Here is a 26,745-nt window from a genome sequence, read left to right as displayed (position 1 = left end):
CTAATTGCAGAATATGTAAATAGGAATATGTCAAATAATAATATATACAGAATAATTAAAATAAGTAATTGAAAATTAAAATGCCTCTACCTTTTATTCATCTACAAAATTTCCAATCATCAAAGAGTAACAGATTCTATTCTCTATTGGTCTGGATGGGCCAGCCACAAACATACTCAATTCATTCGGCCCCTTTACTTCACCAATCTGGATGTTAAAACACACTTTTGTACTCACAGACCAACCAAAGGAAGTTGAGAGTTTTCTGGAATATTGTGGTCTCCTATTTTCTTGGTCTATTATGCCTTCAAACAAGAGACTTGCTTTTCTACATCCTTTTCTTGAATTATTACAATAGAAAAAAATCTCACAGAGCCAGGAGCAGTGGCTCATGCCTATAATACCAGTGACTTGGGAGGCTGAGGCAAGAGGATTGCAAGTTTGAGTCCAGCCTCAGTCACTTAGTGAGAACCTGTCTCAAAACAAAAAATTAAAAGAACTGGGGATATAGATTAAAGTGTCCCTGGATTCAATCTCCATTACCAAAAAAGAAAAAAGAAAAATTCCACCAAACATAAAACATGTATTTTGCTTTATACTTTAATATTTTAAAAAATGCTCTGAGCAGAACAAGTTTGTCCTCTAAAAGTACCACTACCAGACCATAAACTTTAAACACTGTTTGTTTGGAACTTTTTTCCTTTTGGCAGACAGTTCTATGAATTTTAACACACTTGTAGATTTGTGATTTCATGTAATCAGCACTATAAACAGCATACAGAACAGTTTATCATACCTAAAAAAAAAAACCCTCATGCTATCCTTTTATATTCATAACTTCTCCCACCTCTATTCCTGAACAGTCATTAATCTGTTATCCATATCTACAATTTTAATCTCTTCATGAATTTCATATAAATGAAGTCATAGAGTATGTGACCTTTTGAGATGGCTTCCCTTACTCAGCACAATGTTTTTGAAATTCATCCAAAATGTTGCATGTATCAAGTTTATTCCTTATTATTGCTGAGTAGTATTCCATGATATGGTTATACCACAATTTGTTTAACCATTTACCTGTTGAACAACAGAGCATTTAGGTGAAGTTGCTATGAGTTTTCATATCCAGATTTCTAAGTGAATACAGGTTTTCTTTTCTCAGGAGTAAAAGTAAGCTAGTAACTAGTAAGCTAGTTCACCAGTTAAGTACAGTCCTATAAACTAGAACTAGTAACCATATGTTAACATTATAAGAAACTGCCAAGAGTGGTTGTATCATTTTGCATTTTCATCAGCAAGGTATGAGAGTTCCAGTTTTTCTGAATTCTTGTCTACATTTGGCATTGTTTATATTTATATTGCAGTTATTCTACTAGGTGTGTAGCAGTGTTAAATCATGGTTTTAATTTGCATTTCCCTAATGCCTACGAACTTTTCTTTTTTTTTCAATGTGCTTATTTGTCATCCTTATATCCTCTTGGGTGAAATGTCTGTTCAAGTCCTTCACCTATTTCAAAAAAAATTTTGTGGTTTTCTTTTTATCAAGTTTTGAGAGTTATTACTCTTAATACAAGTCATCTGTCAGACAAACAATTTGCAAATATTTTCTCCTAGCATGTAACTTTCATTCACTTGACACCATCTTTGAAAGAGCAAAAGTTTTTTATTTTGGTGAAGACTAATTTATTAAATTTTTATTTTGTGGATGGTATTTTTGGTGTAACCTCTAGGAACTCATTATCTAACCCTACGTAATGAATGTTTTCTTTTTAAAATTTCATGTTTCATATTTAGATATAGGCTCCATGTTTAGTCCATCTTTGCAAAGTTATGACCTGGAGATCAAGTTTTAATATGAAAGACCAATCCCCCCAACACCATTTGCTGAAGACTATTCTTTTTCCATCAAATTGCTTTTGTCAGTTGCCTTTGTCAGAGATCAAATGGCCATATTTTTATGAGTCTATTTTTGACTTCATTTTGTCATCCCAATCCATGTGTCACTCTCTTCATTAATTCCATCCTGTCTGGATTACTACAACTATAGTAAGGCCTAAAATATTCACTTACAGAGAAAAGCTTCAACTTTCTTCTGCTTTCTTCTCAATTATTTTAGCTCTTCTAATTCCTTTTCTCTTGCATATAAATTTTAGAATCAACTTGTCTATATCTAAAAAAACAAACAAAACAATAACAAAAACTCCCAGGATTTTTGGTTGGTATTACTTAAAACTATGCTTATTTGGGGAGCACTGACATCTTTACTATTTTGAATCTCCCAAACCCCAGACATATGTTTTTCTATTTCTTTAAATCTTCAATTTTTTTCATCGGCATTTTACAGTTGAACATGTAGCCTTGACAGTGTGTTAGTTGCAGCTGTTACATAGTTGGTTACATTTATAAGAATCATGGCTAAGTATTTCAATTTTTGAAACCTTATAAAAGGTATATATTTCATAATTTTAGTTTCCCATTTTAATTGCTTATATATAAATAAGCAATTCATATGTATGTTGACCTTTTACCCCCACTATTTTTTTTACAGAGCCCATTAACAAATACTGAATATTTTCTCATATTCTTTAGCTCCCAACAGAGAAAACAGAGCACTAGATCCCTGAGGCTAGGATGCAGCACAGAAGCAAGATAGGAAGAACAGTGCATGTGAAATAACTCAAGCTCTAGGTAAAATGAGACACCTCTGGGATCCCATTCTGTCTTTTCCATTGCTTCTCAAATGTGTGACCTTGGACAATCCCTTTGCATAGGACTGGCAAACTATGAGTTCTTAGCAAGTATTAGATTTCCTTGACAAAGAGAATGTGGAAAAGTCTAGAGCCATCATTTCCAGAAATTTTTTTCTCACCTTTTTAAACACCAGGAGCACTTTCTGCAAAACCCATAAAAATGGAACTGTTCTAGTACAGTGTATGTATCATATTCTAGCTGTATTTATGTGAGTCTATTTTTGGACCCTACCCTATCCTCTCACCAGTGCCCACTGTTCCCTAGAATTTCAGGGAACACTATTGAGAAAAAAATATATGCAATGTTAGTGTAAGAGACCCTGTGAAGTCAGCCACATTCCAGGGGTTAGAGCAGAGGCCTATGTGTGCAGCCTGGCTATTCAAAGCATAGTCTGTAGACCAGCTCCATTATCTGAATTCTAAGCCCATCCCCAATCTGCTCAATCAGAAACTGCATTTTGACAAGATTGCCCGCTGATCCATATGCACATTAGAGTTCTAGAAGCTGTGAAGAAAGGGAAGAAAGCACATGCTAGAGTCTTCATAAAATTAGTAAGACATACAAAAAGAACTCAGCTAAATATTACAAAAGCTCATTCCGTTAGACCTTTAGAAATTTAATAATTTCTGTAATATTGTTAGCAATTTTCCAATTTCTTCAGGGAACATGGGTTTATTAAAAGGTTAATATATTTTATTTATTTTTTCATTTTGAAACTTTAGAACTATTTTTGAATTTCTGAATTATTTTCCAATTGTGTTAAAAAAAACTCCAGAGGATTAGTGGCTTGTCATTATTTGTTCTCACAAAACAAACTTTCCCACCACAAACAGAAACTCCATAATACCTGACTCTAATTTCAGTTGTTGATGGAATCTTAGCTATGTGAAGATAATGGAACTACACACAAATTATTAAACAAGGTGGAGGATACCCAGGAGAGAATCTCAACTTCTTTTCTACAGCAGTGACTCTGTAGCTGTCCATCTAGATGTTGGCATTCTTTTTGTAAATGATTGATTTTTCTACATCTGAATACTGATAAATCTATAACCAGCTCTGATGTTAATATTGTGCCAGGATGAAAAACAGAATAATAATGACACAGCAGGGATTGCAACATTGAAAGAGAAATTGGGAATTCAGCATATTGAAAAGGAAATGTGTTTCTGGTTTTTTTTTTTTTTTTTTACTTATTTTTTATTTTTTGATCTGACCTGGAGTCTAGAAGTTATGTTGTCCTGCTAGTCCCATCATCTATAAAGTTTGGATTCATTATGATTTTCAAACTATCCTATAGCTCTGGAACCCATTGTGCAAATGAAATGGTGCATGGCAGCCCTATGCATGGACAAAAGTTTAAAAGGGCAAGTTGTCTAGAAAACCCAGTTTGAAATTCCAGAGCAATTTGTTCTCTAAGGAGGTGTCTAGCTCTGAAGATGGGCAGTACAATAAGCAGTGCTTGAAAAACAAAGGATTGGAGCTGACTTTATCTAAGTGATTTTATATTTATTCTTAAGGAGAGAACTCCTAGGTCTACAGCAGATTGAGTAAGAACATGTGTAGCCTATATTTCCAGCAGAGTCAAAGTGTCAAGTAGGTCCTCTGGTCTAGATTCAGGAAAGTGCTAGAAAGTTTCTGCGTTGGTCTCAGTTTCAAGCTGTGTTCTCTGATCCAGACGTTACCCAAGAGATTTTGAGGGATGCTGAGTGTTTTTTCTACCAATCCTTCTCCTTGGTTCCCTTTGGCTTATTATATTTACATCTATTTTCTATCAGTCAGAACACAGAAGAGGGAGAGGGGAAACTTGGGCTCTCCAGCCTCTAACACAAAAACTCCCTTACATTGGTGAAACATAATTTTCAAAGCGTGTTTACTTTTAGTGGCTCCCTTGATTCTTAGAACCCTGAGAGATAGCTTAAGATCTTCCTGGCCTTGCCCATCATCTTTTCAGTGGCAGAAGATTCAAATCTGACCAGGAAAATGTTCTCTGCTCTATGCTGACACTGGCCCTTGGCAGTGATCCCTGCTTCTCATGAGGTAGGACTAGAAATCCTCTTTAGCAACGCTCTCCAACAGAGCTTCCCTATGAGTTGGGGGACAAAGTGGCACAAGGAGAGGAGGAAACCTGTGAAATGCATTTGAGAGGAAGTGACGGTAAAAAGGAATGTGACTTGCAGTGATTTGCTTGGAAATCCAGCAGCTGTGATAGAAATGCTGGACAAGAAAGAGGATTTGAAAGAGCAAGTCTTCATTCCTGCGGTTCTCTGACTTTTAGGCGATTAGGAGGATCTAGTTTTGGAATGTATAATAAACTGCAGTATGCCCCGGCTTGAGTTGAGGCACTTGGAGAACTGGAAGACCATTTGAAGGAGATGATGACAACTAGTGATACTGATTCTGGAAAGCAGTTAAATATCAAAGGCCCTTAATTCAAATAGGAACAAAACTGTCTTCTAACACTCTGATTCTCCCCAAGTCAAAAAGTTCTGGCAGTACATACTGAAATAGAGATATAAATGCTGCTTGAGCCAGTTTCCCATTTATTTTCCACAAGCAAGGAGGTCCTATCTGAAATGGCTGCTTGGCAACATTGAATCCATACCTTTGCCACCGGTGCCACTCACATAATCTGAAGATATGATTCCAAATAGAAGTATATCAGTGAACACACACCTTTTAAATTTGGGCTCTTAATCTCTGATTGCTGTCCTTCTGGTGGACACCACTTGGCCTGTTTGCCCTGTATCTTGCCATTCTGGCATTTACCTACATGGTTTCATTGGGTTGCTCCAGTGTAGATTTTTCATGCAATATCTTAAAAAAGAAAGAAACAAAAAGATACTGGAAGAAGAAAAGGAAAGGAAAAATTATTGAGCATATATCATTTTTCAGGCATGATATCAGGTAATTCACAAAAGTTTTACATTTGCCATCACCCCCATATATGTAGCCAAAGCTTTAATTGGCATCTCTTATTTATAAAAGAGTCCTCAGTACATAATTCAAATAAATGATTGCATCATGTAATCTTCACAATGGTCCTAATATGAAGAGACCATGATCCACATTTTAGAAATGGAAAAACTAAAATTAAAAGAAGCTGGTCAATATGCCCAGGTCACAGGGAGCAACTAACACTTGGTACCTAAATTAGTGTCCATTCCACCAAAGTCAAAAAAAGTCTGACTTCCACAGAAGATCTATTCTGAAGACATGGAAAGAATGTCAGCTTTACTATAATCCAGATGTGGATTCAAATCCTGGCTCAGGCCCACTCTAGAATATCCTTTAAAATTGAAAACCTCCATTCCAGAATTTATTAATATCAAAATTTGTGATTGAACATTTTGTTGAGCATTTCCTTCTTCCAGGACACCATGATGGGTGCTAAAGGGACTATAAAGACGTGGTTCTTAGATCAGAGAGTGAACTTTGGTCTGAATAGACATCTCTTCTTCCAAGGGCCACTGTGGAATGAAATACATTCTTAGATTCTAGGTTACTTACATCTCCCTAAACAGGCCCTTCATTCCTTGTGTGTTTTTTAAAGGAGTTTTCCTGCAGTTAGAAAGTCAAAACAATAAAGGATAAAATTTTAAAGTTTTAGCTGACATTTAAAATCTTTCTCCCAATAGCATTTCCAACAATCCTTTAGAATGTACTTGGAGCTAAGCTTGCTGGGTCTCCCTTAGCTCTTGTCTTCTAGTCTTGGAAGTCAGCCAGCCTAATTGCTCTAACATAGTTTTCTCATTAGTGGGTTATGAAGTCAATTTAGTAGGTCTTGACCAACATTTTTTGAATTAAAAAGACCAGACCAGACTACAAAAAATAAAAATTTATCATCTTTATCCTTAGTTTTGTTCCTCAAGAAATATTAGCCAATGTAAGATAGTTTTTACTGTGAGTGGCCATCAAAATATTTGATAAGCATGTTCTAAAGAAACAAGTTCTTATAAATTATAAGTTCCAAGAGTGTTTATAGAATAAGTGGCATGGATTAGCCTTTAGGTTGAAGGTAGCACTTTAGAAATTATTTTCTTCTAGGAATGCCCATTGAAATGAATGAACATAGCTACTACCAGATGAATACTCTTCCCTTCTTTTTTGGTTGCATAAGCCAGTCAACGAGATTTTCCCTGATACTATCTTCACCTCTACACTCTACCATCATTATCTCTATAGGAGAATCTCTTTAGCAGGGTCCCAGAAATAGTCCCTTATGAGCTGAAGTATCACCACTGTTCTCTTTGCATTCCCTGAAAATGGGTTATGTGATTAGTCCACAACCAAGATTAATCCAGTATTACTCATAATTGCCCAGCCATCTATATGGAGTCCAAAGAATATGGCAGAGTTGTGTTGTTGTCATCGTTTTTGTTCTCTCCTTAGGAGGCCCCTCCACCCTTTTCCACCCACTTCTTGAGTAACTGTTTCATTTTGTCACTGTTCCCTTTACATAAACCAGTCGGTCCCATTTCAAGTCACTCAGACTCCCAACTGGCAAATTCTTCACTTGGATCCTCCCTTTCTGCAAAGTGGAATCCTCTTGAGTTTAAAACCTTTCTTAGGTTGACCCTGCTCACTCCTCTACAGCATTATTAGGATTAAAAGTGATACAACAGGAAGGGGCAACAAGTATGAAGGGCATAGAGTACCCCATCCTGTCACACTAGTCCTATTGCATCAGATTGGGCTTCTGTTCTCTGCCTCTCAGGAGGATGCCTCATAGGACAGTGAGTGACATTGTGATATCTAGAAAACTTGTGCTTTTATCCCACTGAATCATGTTTGAATCTGAACATATTTAAAATAGAGATACACATTAGTACCTCCTACAGTTGTATAGATGTCAGAGAAGGAAGTGTTGTTGAGGACTAGAATGATCCTGGGATGCTGTATGTGTTAGATGAGGCCTGAACTGAACCCGAACAGATGGGCAGAATTTGAATAAGTGAAGCATTGTAAGTAGAGCTTTGCAGGCAAATAGGACAACACACACACACACACACACACACACAGTAGACAGGAACCAGAGACACAGCATAGATGAGTGGACCAGAGGTGGAATGCAGAGTTGGACTAGAACTCCATTGTGAGGTAGCATAGAAATGCAAAGTAAGACCAGATTCTCATAGAAGTAATTGCATGCCAAGAACAGAGGAACAATGTTGAAGATTTTTGACCAAAGGAAAATGGTGTTTTAGGAAGACTAACATTTTAGTGTGTGGAATAGAATCTGGTGCAAAGATACACCTAGCAAAGGTACTCTGAAGAGCCACAATAGTAATTCCAGCGTCCGGTAACCAGTGCACCAAGTAAAGTGATGTGGTGGCCCAAGGGTAAAGCACAGATACAAGGGCTATAAGGTGGTGTGCCATCAACTTAGGGCAATCTGAACAGCCACACTGTGTTTATGTGCTGGGTCTTGAACCAGTTAATTTGCCCTGCAGATGTATCTTTCCTGAATATGTAAACTCTCTCATTAAGATAGAAGCCATATGTCTGCTTTGAAGCTAAGCCAGACCCCACCTATCGCTGGCCTTTACCTTTCTTCTCATTGGGAATCAGTTCACTGAAGCAGATGTTACTTCCTGACTCCAGAGATGCCAACAGCCTCAGAAAGAAATGGATTATAGAACTGGGGTCTGCACTCAGCATGATCCAAATATGGAAATCAAACTGAGGCCTTCTTAGGCTTCATGCTTGGCAAGGAGAATGAAAAAAGGCTTAATGTTGGGCCTCAAAAGACCCTGTGGTTACCAAGCTCAGAGTGGGCCCATTTACTTGCCCACAGAAGGACTTGCCAGTGGTAACAATTAACACTAATGGTGTACTTTCAATTTACCTTCATGGATTAATTTGACAAATATTTACTGGCTGCATACCAGGCACCAAACAAGGCTGTGGGGATAAAAAAGATGCAAAGGGTACAGTTCTTGCCTTTGATAAAGTTTCCAGCTAAGTAAGGGAGACAGGCCTATAAACAAGTAAATAATATTCAGTGGACTATTCCACTCTCTGCTTGTCCTCTGAAAGCCAAAAATTGTAATGAGCTGATACTGCAGACTTAGATGATTTGGGACCAAAGTTTCCCCACTGCATAGTTTCAGTAATAACTCTGAAGGCCAAGAAGCCACAAACAAACACCTTACACTAAACTTTTTATTTGAATAGAAGCAAAAATGTAAACTAAAATCAACAAGTCTTCAGAGAAACCTGGGAGTTTCCCCCATGATTATTTTTCCTTTTTCCTTGAACCTTTACTTAAGCAGTTGTGGTTACACTGCCTGACCCTTCTTTTATAGAAACCTTGAACTTCATAATGTGAAGACCCCTATTCTCAGGCCCAGCAACAACCCAGCAGATTTTAGGAGTGGAGAATTTCAGCTGACAGCAATATCCATAGTAGGAACTGGAAGAAGGATAGATCAAGCTCAACGTGAAATCCTGTGCAGGAGCTGTGGAAATATAGTCTAGTGAGGTTCACGTCCAGGGAATTTAGGAAAAATGAAAAATTTGTTGATGAACAGTTAATCTGCTCTGTGAGTTTTTTTAATACAGAATCCCTCAATAGGTATTGCTGCCAATAGAAAATAATAGAAATACATCTTAGGATAAAGTCAGCCAAGTAAAGGACCGATTGTGTTGTTCATCATTTAATTTATATCATTCTGTTACAAACTGTCTTTATGAAGTGTTGGAACTGTGTATGATTATGAGTCATTTCTTTCTAGTAGTTTTAATTTGTGTGTTTGTTCTTTGCTTTAATGAGGTGGTTTCTAGTGGTGGGGGATATACAAGATGGAGGTAGAAGGAGGTTAACAAAATAGATGTTAACTGAAAGTATATGCTGAAGTTATATTGATTTTAAGGATTAATTCAAATCTTAGGAAGAAGGTATTGAGAACTCTTTTAAAAATAGTAAAAATTGTAGATACCAAGTGTGTAAATAATTTCAGGCTAGTTTCCTTGGAAAGCACACTGCCTCCATTCCCCTTTCATATCCTGGTTAGGTTTAGCTTAATAATAATGTGAGGGGCCAAAAAAGCTTTTAAAGCTGATTTCCTTCATTTTGTAATTCCTTGCCAGGAACTGGAGGACTAATTGGCCAGGCCCTCTTTAGTCTCCTGGCTATTTGTGAAAATATAAAATGAAACAAAGTGCACATGCCTACACACACACAGCCCAGTGCAAAACAGCACCACAGGAAAAACTATGTACGCATTAATTTAATTTCACGAAAACTGGAAGTGGTTAGAGAAATAATACATCCCAATAAATAATTTTCTTATCCTCAAGGGAGGTGCCTGCCAGTCGGCAGCCATTTATAGAGAGTTAAGTTACCCCTTGGAATTTGGTCTCTTGGAGATATGACCTGGTTCCTCTGTTGGTCAAGAACCAGCCAAAGTCTGTTCATGGAGCTGGGAAATGGTGAGGAACAGCGTTTGTGGTCTGTGTTTTTCAAGTGAACATAAATAATTCAACAGCTGTGTTTGATTCCACTAGAGTCCCCCAAATACCCACCCACTCCAAGTCATTTATAGGGGTATATACATCTAAGTAATTAATGAATTATCCAGTTCATCTGTGAAACCAGGTACCAGAGATGGTCTTATGTAGATTTCAGGAGATTACTTAACATTTTAAGTTAAAGTAAAAATTCATAGTCCCTCTTCTGGCAGTGTACGAATTTTTCTCTATTAATCAAAGATCCCAGAAAGTTGCTTGAATCACAAAGTCACTGGGAAACATCAGTGCAACACATGTTGAACCCAAGTTGCCTGATGTCTAAATTATTCTCTAGTAATGATGTTTCCACATCGTTTAACATATAACATTAAAGCATAATTTTTCAGCCTTCCAGTAAGTCTAACCTGGCTTTTCCTGCAAGAGAAAGACAGAAAGAAATTCCCTTTATTCAAACTGAAACATAAAGGATTTGACTTTCTATTAGAAGGAGAGTAGTTTTCCAACATTCTTTAGATTTCTTATCAAGGGAAATTAAAGGAAAGATTGAAGACTCATTCATTCAACAAATATTTGAGTATCTACAACACTTCAGGCATAACTAGTTGCCGAGGGAATGAGATACATATAGCCCTTCCCTTCATAGTCTAGACTTCCATAAATCTGGGACGTTCGACCACTGAAAGGGCTAAATTCAAATTATGCCCAAAAGATTGCAAAAAAATGAGGTGTGCACTTAAAAGATGATGAAGTAAAGAGTCTAGGAATCCCGTAACAAGAATAGTTGAAAGAAATAAGAAAGTTTAAGAACATTTCATATGTTATTCTCTGTGACTCAAGATAGTATACCCAAGGCCAAGAGGTGGTAGATTTCGGTTCAATATAGAAAGTCATCAATAACATCTAGAGTCATTGCAGAACAGATTGAGCTCAAGGGGAAAGACATAAACTCTAGTCATGTGTTCAAACGGCTGCCATCTTCATTGCCACTACTCAGTGGTTTTGCAGAGATACTTTCCATTGGGCAACAGTTTGCACCAGATGATTTTTAATGAGCCTTCCTATTCTGAGATTCTATGACTCCATACGCCTGATGTCCAGGGATCACAGAGGCTACCAGCTCTATTTAGCCATTAATTCTTTATACCGAATATCTTAAGTTCAAGTAGTGAACTAGGAGAGATTCTCTCTCCCTTTTTTCTGAGTGGAACAATGCCATATAGCAACAGAAACTGCTCCTTTCTCTTACTTTTATTCTACCACAGGCTTATCCAGTTTTATGAACAGGGCCTTCAAAATTGTACAGGACAGTAATTTTTCAAAGATACCTAGTTCACTAATGGAAAAGTCCAAACAACAACCTCCATGGTTTCAGTTCATTTTCCATGACATGCCAATTGTAAATGGTAGATCTTGGACATGTTAGGATGAGTAAAGGTAACTGTCTTAGCCCCATGCTGAGCCTAGGTCACAGATTTCATCCAGTCCAACTTTCAGTATTTAATTCGATAGTGGGCTAGCTCCAGTCTTCAGAGTTGCCTACCTGTAAGATTCTAAATTCAGAGATCCCAAATTTCTTTCCCTCCATTTGCAATTCTCCTTTTCCCCCTTTTCTTCCAAATCAAACTTTGAGGTTTTATAACCATTTACATAATCAGACACTTTGTTTCAGAAACAGCACAACTAATGTATTTGTGAGGAAATGCCCTGCAAATGCTCAAAACCTCAAAATAATTTTCAAAATCTTTACTTTCCTAAAAAAAAAAAAAATAGAAAGAACAATTAAAGAGATTTTAGGGGGAGGGCCTGGCATATAACACCCTCATCCACCTTTCAGAGTATTTTCTTTGGAGGATATGACTACAGCTGTTCAAACTTTAAATTATTTACATTGAACAAAAACCTTGATTTAAAAAAGGCCAACGACTTTATATAAACTAAAAAGTGGCAAAGAATCAAAACTTGGCATTTTTCATGGACACATTGCCCATTGGCTATAGCCTCTGAAGTATGCTTTTTGGGGCGTTGGGTGGGTGGGAAATAATAAAAGAAGAATGAAGAATGAGAATTTTGCCTAGTGAATCATATTGGGTTGCAGTTGAATTTGAAAACAGCAGGTAGTCATCAGAAAGGTTTATGTGAAATCTAATGAATCAGAAAGAGAAAGCAGGGGAAATGGTTTCTTTTCATACAGGGCCAGATCCTCATCTGATGTAAGTCTTGGAGAATTAGCCGACATATGGAAATTATCCCCATGTGGTCACATGGGATAGCAGTAGGAGGAATCGTTAAAGGAACAGGAATATTTAGCTTTGTGAGGAGAAGACCTGGGTAGGAGAGATAGCTCTTTTCAAATATTTAGAAGGTCGGCATGTGGAGAAGGGAGTATTGTATGTTGCTCCCAAGGGCAGAACAGGGTCATCGGGTAGACATTGGAAAGACAGGCTGTGGTTTAATATTCTCTCATCTCCCACTAGGGCGTCAGAGCACGCTGTTTCCTCACAGCAAGATAGGCTCATGGGGTGGGGGGACAGGAAGCTCTTTGTGGAGTCATCTCCTAGGAACTGGGGTGGGAAATGATGAGACTGATACAGCTCTGGGACTGACAGCAAAGTTTAAGCCCATCAGACATGGCTTGACTCCAAAGGCAATATCCATATGCGGTTTAGGCAAATAGGCCACAAAGAGGAATGGATGACACTCAGGCTTTCGAGTCAGGAGGGTCTAGGTTGAAACTGTTGCCCTGTTATTCACTGTGAAGCAGTGGGAGAGTTGCTTGGCTTCTCTGAGCTGCAGTTTCCTGATCTATATGACAGGGATAGCAGCACCTGTGCTGATGGACAGCTGTTGTTTCTGTCCACTTAGCATTCCCTCTCCCAGCCCTAGCAAAAGCACCTTGATAACCCAAGCCAAGAAGAGTTCTGATGTCCAGCAAAGTGATTTACTCACCCCTGGACAATTAAACTTTGCCTCCCTGGGATTTTAATCTTGAATGGAGCAACCCAAGAACAGAAAGTATTTGGGGCTCCTTCTTTCTGAAGATGGCATCAGCAAGGGACTGTCATTCAGTTACTGCTCTCTGAAAGCCTTGAGCCACCAGGTTATTATCCTTCTTAGGGCCTGGTTGTTCAGTTTCCTCCACTCTACAAGTTTTACCACATTTTCCCAGTAGATTGTACTTTTGCTTAAGTTAGTCGAATCAAATTCTGTGACTTGTAGACACAAAGAACTGTATCTATACACTTACCTTAATAGGATTGCTTGGAGAATTAAATGAGAAAATATTCATGAAGTCCCTGATACAGAACAGGAGTCTTGCATATAATAAGTGCTCTACAAATGATAACTTGTAATTTTCAGGGACTTTGGGCCCAAGATGAGGTGAAGAACAGTTCTAATAGGTGGGGAAAGTCACATTCTGAAGTTCAGGTAGAGATACAGAATCAGGGATATCTCTTACCAAATATCAGTCCCTGGCTACTGTTTGTGTAAAGAAAATTTGTTAACCATTGAAATTGGTCATGAGATTTGACAGAACTTCCTGACTCTGGAAGTAATCAAGTTTAAACTGAAAGTCCCCAATCAGAAGGTTGTAGAAAGCTGGCCATGTTGAGAGGGAGCCTGTACCAGAGAGTCTCCAAGATATCTTCAAACTCTATGTGATTCTGTGCAATGAATGCTCCAATTGCAATAATCTAGTGGGTAGAGAGGAACTCAGGGGCTCTTAGTAGCCAGAGAAACTCTTTTAGTCCTGATGTTATTGACCCTGCTGCCATCTGATACTGTAAATCATCTCTCCTTCCTGGTTGCCTTACCACACCCCTCTTGATTTTCCTACAAACCCATTAGCAATGCCTTTTCATGAGTCACTCCCTCTGCTTCTTATGCTCTTCTCTTTTCCCCAAATATTTATTTAATTAATTTATTTATTTAATGTGGTGCTGAAAATCAAATCCAGTAACTCACATGTGCCAGGCAAGTACTCTACCACTGAGCCACAACTCCAACTCTTTAATGCCCTTCTTTACTTCAGCCATCAGGTCAACTCCTATCCATCTTTCAAGATGCACTTTAAGGACCTGATCAAAGCCTTCCTTTCCAATTCCTATCACCCCAGCCCTCTCTCCCACCCACTCCCAAATCTCTTGTGGCACCTTGCATTCCAGTCACCAGTACAATGCATTTCATACCTGATTCTTTGCCTCATCTCAACTGTGAGGTCATGGTGGATGCCAGATCTTGTTCATTCTATTTCCCAGTGCCCAGCACAATGTCTGGTGCACAATAAATGTTCAAGAAGCATTTGACGAAAGAGGGAATGGAGAGAGGGAAAGAAAAAGGGAGGAGAAATGGACCAAAGGTAAAAGACCCTACACTATACATTTGGGTTTTAGTTATTCTGAGTGTGTGAGTTGGAGGTCATGTGTTGGCTTTTGTTCTTAGAGTTGGAGATCCAATTTGTGCAAATGTGTCCAAATGGAGCAGGCAGAAAACTTTGTAATTACTCACAACTTATCTGGCTTTGCTGCCAAGAAACACAGCCAGGACCCAGATAGTGATCCAACCTCAGGGGCGAGTGAGAAGACATGGGGTGAAGCAGATTGACCGAATATTACTGGCCCACACTTTGATTTCCTGCTCTAGGTAGTTCCAACCCTACATAATTCTCAATGTTTGCCCTAGGATCAAAGATTACAGGATAGTTCACTCAAAGTATACTTGAATGTCTATTGTGGTCTTACACCAACCGTCCTAAATCAAAATGTTTACCACAGGAGCCCAAAGAGAACAGAACATACAACCTAATTATTTCAACTTCATTAGTTAAGGATTGGAGTCGGTGACGTGATTAGTTGCTTTAATCTCCATAGGCTGTAATTCTATGACTAACTTTGAAACAAAGCAAGAAAGAAAACCCCCACATACTCATTTTTATTTAGTCCTTGTTTTTTTCCTCTGTCTCTTCAAGCATCTCCAGTGATGAAGAACATGATGGTACCTCACCATGATGTGCACCATACCCAGAAATGTTTAGATGACTTGTAGTTATTCTCACTTATTGAATTACAGTTAAATCTTTAGAGAAAAATATGCTTTTCCTTATACTCTGGATTATGAGCTTTCTATGGTAGGGGCTGTGGTATAAGAAGAAAGTGTGAAATTGGTGCTATTATTCTCAGTCATCACACCAAGAGTGTGTCCATGCCTCCAAGAGTGAGTAGGGCATAGGGCACACTGGCCTACCTACAGGGAACATTCAGATGGGGGAAGGAAGGCCTCCCTGATTTGGTACACACTCTGAATGCCCACCCTCAGGAATAATATTGGTTATGGGCCTAGTAACTGAACAGGAGAGGAGATGGGAATGTTCCCATTTCTCCCATGAAACAGGCCTGCTAGGGGGTTTTGGGAGTCATTAGATTTCACCTCTGTCCCACAAGGCATAACATATACAGTAGTCAAGCAGTGGGTTGCTAGAAGGAAGCAAGAGTGTTTAGGGTGAGAGAAGACTTGGAGACAGCTTGTAAGATGGGGGAGACATGTGAGAGGTGTCTTCCAAAGAGATTAGGCTTATTCTCCAGAATCATAGTAGGCAGAACTCCAGGGTGGTTGTCTTTCTACTCTGTGTGGTAGAGACCTGTGTACAGATAACTGTTCAGAAAGGAGACAGGCTATTTGGAAGAGACTGTGGAGGGTTTCAACCAGATACCGGATACCCACCTCATAGAGAAGTTGAGGCAGGTTAATGGAAACCTAGTGGGTGACTGGGCTGGAAGATCATGAAGATTCCTTTCTTCCTCAAAACTTTAAGAAAACACAACTTGAAAAAATCTAGAGACATGTCCAACAGAAAGAAAGAAAACATCTTTTTTGCTTAAAAATAGGTTTTGTAGGGTTTTCGTGAGTGTGCTAAGGAACATCAAAGCAATTTTGATCATTAACAAAGGAAGCCCTCTCGACAAAAAAATATACACATTGCCAGAGTAAGTTGGCAGGAGTCTGGAGATGTGATCTTCATCCACAGAGCATTTGACACACTGGACCGCATCTAGAACTGTTTTTATTAGGCATTCAGAATCGCCTGCTGTGCACAGAGCACTGTTGTAGGTATTGGAAGAGTGACAAGATGTTTATGACCCAAATAGAGTGTAATATATATGGAGAAAGACAGTTTTACTAACCAAAAACTTAAGATCAACACTGAGAAAATTTTGAAAATATTCAAATATGAAAGCAAAGAGAGTAATTGAAGAGGAGCCCAACTGTAACTTAGAAGACTGAGCTTCATTGGACCCCTTTCATACTTGTGTTCAAGTGTTCTGCAAGTGTGGGCCTATAATATGATAACCCTCATCTCCTTCTCATTCCTCCTTTGGTTAGGGTTGAAGGTAGGTTGAAATGAGGACGAACTTTCTTCTTGGTGTGGGCTTTTACTTGCATTCAACAATGTTTTAGAGAAAGCAGCATGATTCACTTTGTGAATCTTTGTCTTCATATTTCAATTCTATTTTTCTAGCCTTTGCCTTTGCTTACCCACAGACTGGGGGAGAAGGCAATCATGGGACAGGCAGGGAAAGGAAAGGAACCATAGGGAGACAGAAAAGAGTTTCTGAATCCCCACTTTTAAGCTGTGCCATTAATTCTTACTGTCCAGGTGATGTTAAACCTAAGAATACCAAGGAGGAGCACACATGATCAGCATCCCAAACTGCCTCCAGGTCCACTGGGCATCTATCCAACGATGTTAAATAACACACACACACACACACACACACACACACACACACACACTTTGCATTTAGGTTTAGGAGAAATAATCTTTTGTCAATTCTCATTTGAACCAAATATCAGAACCTTTCCAATGTGGAAATGCCTACTTAATTTTGTAGACTTTTAGATCAGATATAGAAAACTAACAGTTCTACAGGACTTACACACCAGAGAGGGGCATGAGAAGGAAGGAAGGTATAAACCAGGAGGAGCTCCTGACAATTTCAAACAATTTCAATGGAGCTTTGTATGTTCAAAGCAGTTTTAAATCATGAAGCAGCCCACCCAGCCATCCTGGAAAAGTAGGTCAGCACAATATTTTCACAGGTGAGGAAACTGAGATACAGTGTTCAGTGGCTCACCCAAGTACTGCCAGGGTAGGAACACAAACTTCCGGATTTCCATCCGGAAATTCATTCAACTAGGTTGCCTTCTTCCCAGAAAGAGCAAAATACAAGCATTCAGAAATTTTCATTTTATATTTTTATATGCTAACCATGTTAAAACATCACTGCTGTAGGCCAAGAAGTTTTGAAGTGATAGCAAACCAAAGGGTAAGGTTTGAAGCCTATGATTATTCTTCAGCCTAGTCTGTGTTCACATGCACTGTTCTAGGGATTAGATGCCCAAAGAAATTTCTGGAGAATCAGGAGACTTGGATTCTAGGATTAAACTGCATGATTTTCCAAAAATCTCTCAAACTTTTTAAGACTTCATTTTTCATCTTTCAAAAAGAAAAAAAAGAATATTTTTGAAAAACTTTCACTTAAAATGCATAAAAACATAGTATAATTCAATCACTCATAATTCCACTGTGCTTTTTGAAGTATAGAAGAAGTGGCATTGCCCTTTCTCTATCCCTTAATACCTTTCCAGAGCCTGACACATATTCTAGACTCAAATTAATAATTTTACAACAAATAAACAAAATTTGTACTTTAGCAATTTTCTAAATAAAAATAGAATCATGCTTTACATGTTTTTATTACTAATATGATTATTCTACTTCAACGTGACCCTGCTCTAATGGTTGCAAATTACTCCTTTGCAAGGATGTTACATAATTTGTTTAGCAATTTCCTTTTTAATTGTGTGTGTGTTTGAGAATGTCCAAAGAAGAAAATGCATGAGAAAGTGCTTTCCAAACCATAAGGCATAATTTAAATATGGTATATTATTTTGATTATCAACCAAATATGTGTGACATAATTATACTGGTTTTTGTTTTTAAGTGCTAAATACTCTGAAAATGTACAGAAGGAGAAGGAATATGCTGCCTGCAATGAACAGTCACCATCATCATTTAAAAATCTGATTTATTACATGGATTTAGAAGGAACTATTGACAATTAAAGGTATAATGAAACATCTAATGAGTTCTCCTAGGGAAGAAAATCCTTTTTTCATTCAAGAAGTAGCTTCTATTTATTCAGCTGATATCTTTTTTTTTTCTCCAGTATCTTAAGTCTAAAATAAAATTTTAAAATTTCACACCTTACTCTTATAAGTAAAATAGAATTAATATTAATATTTACTAAGAATATTACATAGTAATATTTACTAAGAAAATGGAAACTGAATTTCTATCCCTGATATTCTATCCACAAATTTAAAATTCCCACCTGGTAACATTGGTTAAGGAACCATTTCCACTTTATTTTGTCTATTTGTAAACATAAGAGGGCTACAAAATTTACTTTACTCTGGTGACTTTGAGAAAGTACTGACAGCTAATAGGGCCATCTCTTAAAGGCAGATTTTGGATAAACCGTTTGCAATCGCCCTGACAAAAATAACATAGTTATTTTTCTTATACCAGGAAAACTGAAGCTCAAGGTCAGTAGCCTGTGCTACTATCTACCACTCTAAAAAGATACAAAACCACCAGCAGCTTTTAGCCTCTGAGTACATGCTCCCAAGTAGAAGGAGTGTCATGGATACTGCAGATCCTAAACCACCACCAGCCAGCCTGTGGTTTGTGACACCATCCACTGATGACTGTGGTCCTAAGCCTTCACTCCTCTGTATCATACCTGGTGACATCATTCAGACATACACAGACTATAGGAAGTAGCCCTAGGTACTGTTACTTTATCTCTCAGTCAAGAAAACACATAAGAATAAGGGAAAGTGACATTAACACAGGGACAATTTTTAATCCCTCTGATATGCAAAATGTTGGCACTTTGCTCACAATCAATTGTAACCCACCAGTGTATCCCAGTGGGATGACACAGGACCCGTAGACAAGGTCATGTCCAGGTCCCTTTCACATATGAATTCTTTGACTCTGAAAGATATACAGAGTCCCAACCAAAACCAGGAAGTAATTCCTCAAAGGGCTTTGATCAATCAGAGTGATTTTGTACAGAAACATCCAGAAGATTGGCTCAGAAGTGGGCTTTCTCTTCCCTACACAAAAGAGAACATTTGTCAACATGTGGCCTAGACGAAACTTCCCTCTGCCACCTTCATCGTTCTGTCTAGAAACTCCAGAAGACTTCCTTGCTTCTGGATGAAGCTACATTTTTATGAGATGGTTATAGACAACAGGTGAAAATCCAGTTCCACATCACCTAAAAGTGCATCCAGAGAAAGACTGGCAGAAGACAGGATCCAAGAAAACAAATGAGGCCAGGTATCAAGTCCTTAAGCATCAGGTGTCTCTGTCCTAGTTGCTTTTCTATTCTTTGGTTCTGGGTCATCAGTAAAGGTTTTGTAAACATGATCTCTTCTTTCTGTTTAAAATTACCCAAAGATTGGGGCTAAAAAAATCTGCCTCCGAAAGTTTTCATCCCACCTCACGCTGGGAGAAGGAAGAGTGAAATTCTTTGCATTGAACTCCTCATTCTCAAAAATATACCTTTTCCCAATCGGTTGAACCCTGATCTCATTGCACTCAAGTGTTCACACATGTGTGGGAGATGTCACTAAATGCTGCTGCTTGCTGAGCTATTGATTTTGCAAGGATAGGAGTGCTGTGGTAATGGCCATAGAACTAATCTTCACTCAGAAGAAGGCTAAGTTCACCGTATTCTCACTCAGGAAAGTTTTGTATTTAACCTCCCCTTTATGAGACATGAAGGCACATGTCATAAAAATGTTCTGCATATAAATGAAATAATGCAAAGCAATTATTATGCTTGTTAAGAATGCAACAATATGATTATGAAATGTAAAGTGTTAATGAATGAAAACGTTTTAACTTGCTCACAATTATTCGATGCTCTCTTAAATGAAATGTGTGCAACTCAAACAAGTAAATATGCCACATCCAAGGAGTGTGGAAAAGGCAGAAACTGAAATATGACAGAAACAAAAGCCAAAACCCAAAGGGCAAATTCTGCATGCTGTCTATTCACACTTGCTGTCAATATTGTCCAACTCATCAAGGTAGTTGCCAAATCTCCAGTTTACTTCAAGCTATATAGATGGAGTTTGTGTCAAAATTGGATGATTATAAAATGGTTCTTCTGGTGTTATCTTCAAATTCATCTCTTTTCCAAAGAAGAGCTATTAAAGCAGTTTCTACAGTGGAAACAATCTTTCCAACTGAGGTAAAGTAGTTTAAATGCCTAATGGGTCCCATTCTCTGCAGAAGCTGCTGTTCACTACCCTTCTGAAGCAAAGATGCTGACAACAGGTACTTAGCAACCTCTGTCACCGCAAGACATGCAGGTGGAGGAGGAGGAGAGGTAGGGAGGGTAGATGAGCTCTTCACCCTTCCACCTGCAGGGCACTCAACATCTGTAATGGAGTCTGCGAATAAGTAACATCACGGGGAACCTTGGAGCTGTCTACCGATCAAGCAAGTTCACGCTCTCCCTCTTGTCCTCTCTTGTCATCATGTCTCTATTCTGCTCCGTCTCTAACACACCCTGTTGTTCATACATGGATCTTTGTATTCTATTCACAGAGGAACATCGGAGATACTACTCAGGAAGCATCCCCACCCTTTCCCACCCTGAGCATCCTCTCTTCCTTTTACTGTCTAGGGTATAGCCTCCACCTGAACTTTGGGTCTCATCCCTTAGACTTCCCAGGGGCTTTATACAGTTCTTGAATACAGACTCCCTTCTCCTCATTTATATCCAACTGACCTCTTAAATTTGTAGAGTTCTCACTGACATTAAACCTTGTAAATGTTATTTCACCAGAATAGGCTGGTTAGAGAATATAGAGAACACCCAGTTGGATTTGAATTTCAGATAAACAATAAATAACACTTTGGTATAATTAGATCCCAAATATTTCATGGGACATAGTTACACTGCGAAGTTGTTGCTTATCTAAAATTCAAATCTAATTGATTGTCCTCTATCTTTATTTGCTAACCTTGCAAAAACTTTGACCATTCACTAAATAAAGCAGTACCCTTCCCCATTCACACATTTTCTGCTCTCTTCCTTTATTTGTCTTCAAATATTTTACCTTTATATGTTTGTCTCTTGCCTGTGTCCCTGCATCTCACAACTAGAATCTTCCATGCCAACAGGGACTTTGCCTAAACACTAAATAAGTATTTAATAAATATTTGTTGAGTAGATAAACACTTGAGTCTTTCTTGTTTTAAAATAATTGTCACTTAATCCCACGACTTCCCTGAATCTACCCCTTATTCTCTGTCCCTCACCTCAGATTCCTAAAGGGGTCTTAACACTCACTGTTTCTGCTGTTTCATCTCTCAGTTCTTTCTCTTCCCTCTCGATTCTGACTCTGCTCTTACTGTTCCATCATAACTGGCTAAGGTCACCAATTACCCCAGGTAGTCAATTACATGGGCAATTTCACCCCCTCTAGTCCCTCGATGATATTTGATGCTACTGACCACTCCTTCATGAAGTAAGCCCTTGCTTCCTGAGACTGCACTCTCCTGGTCTTCTCCCTACCTCTACATCATCAGTATCCCTTCCCAGTCCATCCTTTTCTATGTGACCATTCATATTAAGTTAGTCTTCTTCCCTCCTCACTCATCACCTTTGGGTAATTTCACCTATGCCCTTGGCTTCAAAGTTCATTTATTTGCTAATGACTGCTAAATTTGTACATCCAACACAAATTCCCCCTCTTTTTTTTTTTTTCAATGTTTTGGTTACTTTATTTTTTTAATTATTTATTTATTATTATTATTTTTTACAGACTGCATTTTGATTCATTGTACACAAACGGGGTACATCATTTCATTTCTAGGGTTGTACATGATGTAGATTCATGCCATTTGTGTAATCATACATGTACACAGGGTAATGATGTCTGTCTCATTCCACCATTTTTCATACCCTTCCCCTCTTCTTATCTGACCTATGTGTCCAATGGCCTGTTTGGATGTCTCTACATTATCTCAAACTTGATAGTCTGAGACTGAATTTAAAACATCCTCTGCTTACTCTAACCCTGGATCCTCTTCTATTTTTCTATATCTCAGTGAATGACACTCCATGCAACTAAGATCAAGTCATTACACAGGAATGTCACCCAGGCAAGACCCCTACAATAGCTTAGTAATTAAAAGCACTACATCTCCTAACTCAGACCTCCTTCCAAACTGTTCTCCACATTTCTTCTTTGAAGGTCCCAACATATCTTTCCAGTTTTATCTGATACTATTTTCTCAACTGTAGCAACACTGGACAGGAATTGGTTTCATAAATAGAAATACATTCAAGAGGACTGGATGAGAAACCAATCACAAAATAACTACTTTATAAAAGTACAGTAGTGAGACAAAAAGTTGCACATGAAAATCTACCATCTGCCAAAATCAAATTATAAAATTTAGGGCTGAATAGTTCTTGATCTATCATCTGCTCTCATTCTATTCTTCCAAATGAGAAAATGAAAGTTCAGACAGAAGACGTGGGCCAAAGTCACACAACCATTTAATGTCAGAGCTAGGAATGCCTGAATCCAAAGTCACACTCCTTGGCCCAGGTGAAGTGGGGAGAATGAATAAGGAAGAAAGTGATCTGAGAGTTGCTGTATAGTTCTAAAGGCTTGGAGGGGTCAGTCAGAATGAGGCTGAGGCAGGTGAAAGGACCTGAAGACAATCTTCCAGTCAACCAGCAAACATAGCCACAAGAAACTAGAGACTTCAGACACAAGAACCAGAAACTTTGTCAATGAACTTTTCAACCAGGTTCAACACTACTGTACAGACAGGTGTCATTTAGTCATCAACAGATAGGAATGGGGCCAAGCTTGGGGCTCAGTGGGACAACTTCTCCATGTGCATTTAACAAGTCAGTTCTGACCAAGCTGCCAAATGAGTGCCCTCCTTCTGTGAGTCTGTCACATCAGCCATCTGTTCCCACCAGGGATTTTTACATGGAACCCTTTCCCTCTCTCACAAGTCCTAAAAGCAATCAACTGGGTATCCACTGAAAGTTACAAAATGAGAGCAAAAGATTCAAGGCACTAGTATTTCCTGATGATTAGGGAAAGGTATCATCTGCAAGATCCTAGATTTTTTCCTTTCAAAGGAAATCCCAAGCTCCTGAGTCCAATTCATACTTTGAAACTAAAGTTGCCGTTCAATAGCCCAGGGAAGCTTTCTGGAGGACTCTTCTCTTGAGATCAAGGGAGGCTGAGTAAACACCCTGTGTGTGCTTATCACTACCAGCACTGAAGTGTAAATGAGTGTGAAAGTTGCCTTTTGGTGTCAAAAGAGCTGACAAGAGACTTTTCCAAATGGGATTGGAATTATTAGTAAATTTGTTGAGCTGAGAGGCACTCTTTATCAGCTGTAAGTATTTTTAATTGGTTTCCAGGGAACACCTGTGTTAGGGTTATATGCATCAAAGGTGATAAACAACTTAATTATCCCTTCAGAACCATTAGGAAAAAGTATCACTGTTGGTGAGTTTTCTTTGATGCCTTCTTTTGAAATGCCATCCTGCTACTATTGTGGGGTTATTTGTAGTTTATTTTCCAGAGCTTTGATGCTCCCTTCATAGATAGAAAAGACTCTTAGAAGTAGATTACTGACATTAATAACAATTGCACTGGTCAAATGTGTCTTCTACAACCATTGGACATAGTTCTCCTTAGAGAAGCAGCAAGTTAGAACCAGAAAAGCCTGAAAGAATCCTGAGAGATTGAGCAGAAAGCTCATGAGGAGATAGAAAAGCTTGGGTATGGCACCATTTATCAGGGTGGTTTCTGAGAAAAGGAAGTTGCCAACTTTGGAGGCTGTTATAGGGAGGGAAGAAACCACTTTTGTGTTTTGCTTATTTCCAGTCACTCTCTGTTAATTTTTTGTTATGCCAAGAAGCTGAGATATGGAGGCAGAATGTGGTAGAAGTTGTAGGCAGGCCAGATTTTCTCTACACAATACCTGTCATTCCTATAATTCCTACTTTGGACGGTGAAAGTTTGGGGGTTTGTTTTTTTTTTTGCTTTGTTTTGTTTGCTTTCTAGAATCCTTTATTTCAATACAATGTCCCTGGAAGAAGTTTAAAAGCCACTTGATAGCAGAAAATGACCATACTGCAGAAAACAAGGAACAATCAGGAAGCACTTTCAAGCACAGGCCAGAGTTGGAGTGCCCCAAATTCATGTTTACTAGGGATTCACCCTGAGTGACTTAACATTTTGGTCTTGTCTTATCTTATTTCTCTATCACATGGAAAAATTTTCTGGCTTTTACTTTCAGTCTTTGAAATGTCTCTTTTACCCTACATAAATGAATGAAAAACTACATTTTGAACTCCACAAGAAGAGGTGCTTTAGAGATTCAAAGGAATATACTGTGATCATTTTTAAACACTTCATGTTTTAAAAACTGCTGACTTTGTTGAAAATCAGAGTTGTAAAAGGACCACAAGGAAGCTATTCCTGTCTCATTTTTCAAATGAGGAAACAGACTTATCCAAAAATTGAAGCTATGAGCACAGGGCTCTTGCCCAACTCCTTGGTGGGCTTCCCACTTGATTCTGTGGAAGGAAATCTTCTACCACAGCTGCGACCAGAATCATGTTCAGTAACTGCCTCTACAAAATGTCTTCAATATTGGATAGAATTAAAGGGAAGCAAGGTGGTCACCATCCTTTCAATCCTGCCCCAGATTGGCAATCTACCAACTAGACCAGACTTGAATTTCCAAAAACCATTTTGAAGCATGGAATATTTTATCACAGTAAAAATGTCTGTTGGTCATTAAAAATCACAGCTTTAAAAGGGGAGAGGGATTCTCAAAAACGTAGCTTAAGAGCTTTGAATTTAAATTGGGAATGAAGCAACTGAGTAGTCTTTTGGTCTAACTTGGTCCAAAAGGAATAGGACCTTCTTTTAGCACGAGAGGATCTATTGGCATGGGACTTTAATCTGTGAGCTCAAAGCAGAACTTTTTCTCCCTTCACACTTACCTCCACCACCATCAAATCAACCCCGCCTTTCATTATCCAACTGATGCACTTCAAATTCTATCTGAATGTTGGTGGGAATTATTTGCTGAAAAACAAAAGGTCAATTTGTATCAATTTACATAATATAAGCTTTAAAAATGTGTGCATATGTTCCAATCTTGTGATTTCATATTTGGCTGTGGGAAGGCATTTAAACAACTCTAGTAACCTCAGACCAAATTGTCGCTGTCTATAGACTAAGGGCCAAGTATGAATTGCCATGCACTCTGGCAAGTCCAACTCCCCTGCTGTTTCCTACCCATTTGTACCATGGCCCTATTTCTGAGATATTTCCAAAGAAGGTGAATAAAAGAGATCCTCCAGGGTTCCAGTTCCACACCATAGAAATACAGGTGTCTTCCCATTTTGTATTATCGTTAACAGGGTTGGGGCAGAGAGCATCCGTGTCTCCCAGTGCTGCACTGCAACTGAAGGCTTGGTCTACAGGGTGGCACTATTGGGAAGTGACAGAACTTTAAGAGATGGGTCCTAGAAAGAGGTTCTTAGGCCTTTGGAAGCATGTCCTCAAAGGGGATTGTGGGACCCAATCCATTCCCTTCTTTGTTCCTGCTTTGAGATGTGACTGCTTGCTCCAACTTATGCTGCCACCACCTGCCAATTGCCATGACACGATGCAACCTGAGCCTTCAAAACTGTAAGTTAAATAAGCCTCCTTTTCTTCATAAGTATCCTGTGTCGGGTATTGTGTGACAGTAACACAAAGCTAACTAACACACAGCCCATGTGGCCATAGTTGACCATCCTCTGGTGTTAATGGTAGTCATTGGAAAACTCACAGGTATACGGGAGTTTGAAACCTATAAATTATGGTCTTTAGAGAATAAAACTCATGTTTAAGAATTCTGCATCTCCTAAAAACCCTCCAACTTTTCCCTGAGTGTTTTTCCTACCCTAACTACAACAAACAGATAGAACCCAAGTTTACCGATACCTGTGGCCCTCTATGGCACCATTTTTGTAGATCCCCTGAAAGGGACCTTTGTATCCTTTGAATATTTCCTAATTCATTTATGAAATTGTTTAAAAAAATAATTCCATATATGACTATCTATTAAAACTGCTAGAATTACTAGAAAGATTCTTAGTCCAGCACCCTTCTTTCCAACCAGGGTAGGACTAGGAATTTAGCTTCAGTTGAACCTTACTTAATACTTGTAGAAGGCAAAACTGAAACACCACTAATTTCTATTTATGAAGATTTTTTCATCTTCATATCTTATTTCTCTTATCATTTCTGTCCTTGAATGGCAGATTGTGCCCTCATTATGGCATCTGACCAGTGCCTGACCTCCATAGACAGTACACCTCCCTAATGTCACCCTACTTTCTT

The sequence above is a fragment of the Sciurus carolinensis genome, chromosome 8 (genome assembly GCF_902686445.1).
Source record: "Sciurus carolinensis chromosome 8, mSciCar1.2, whole genome shotgun sequence".
NCBI lineage: Eukaryota > Metazoa > Chordata > Mammalia > Rodentia > Sciuridae > Sciurus > Sciurus carolinensis.
This window is presented reverse-complemented; position numbering follows the sequence as displayed.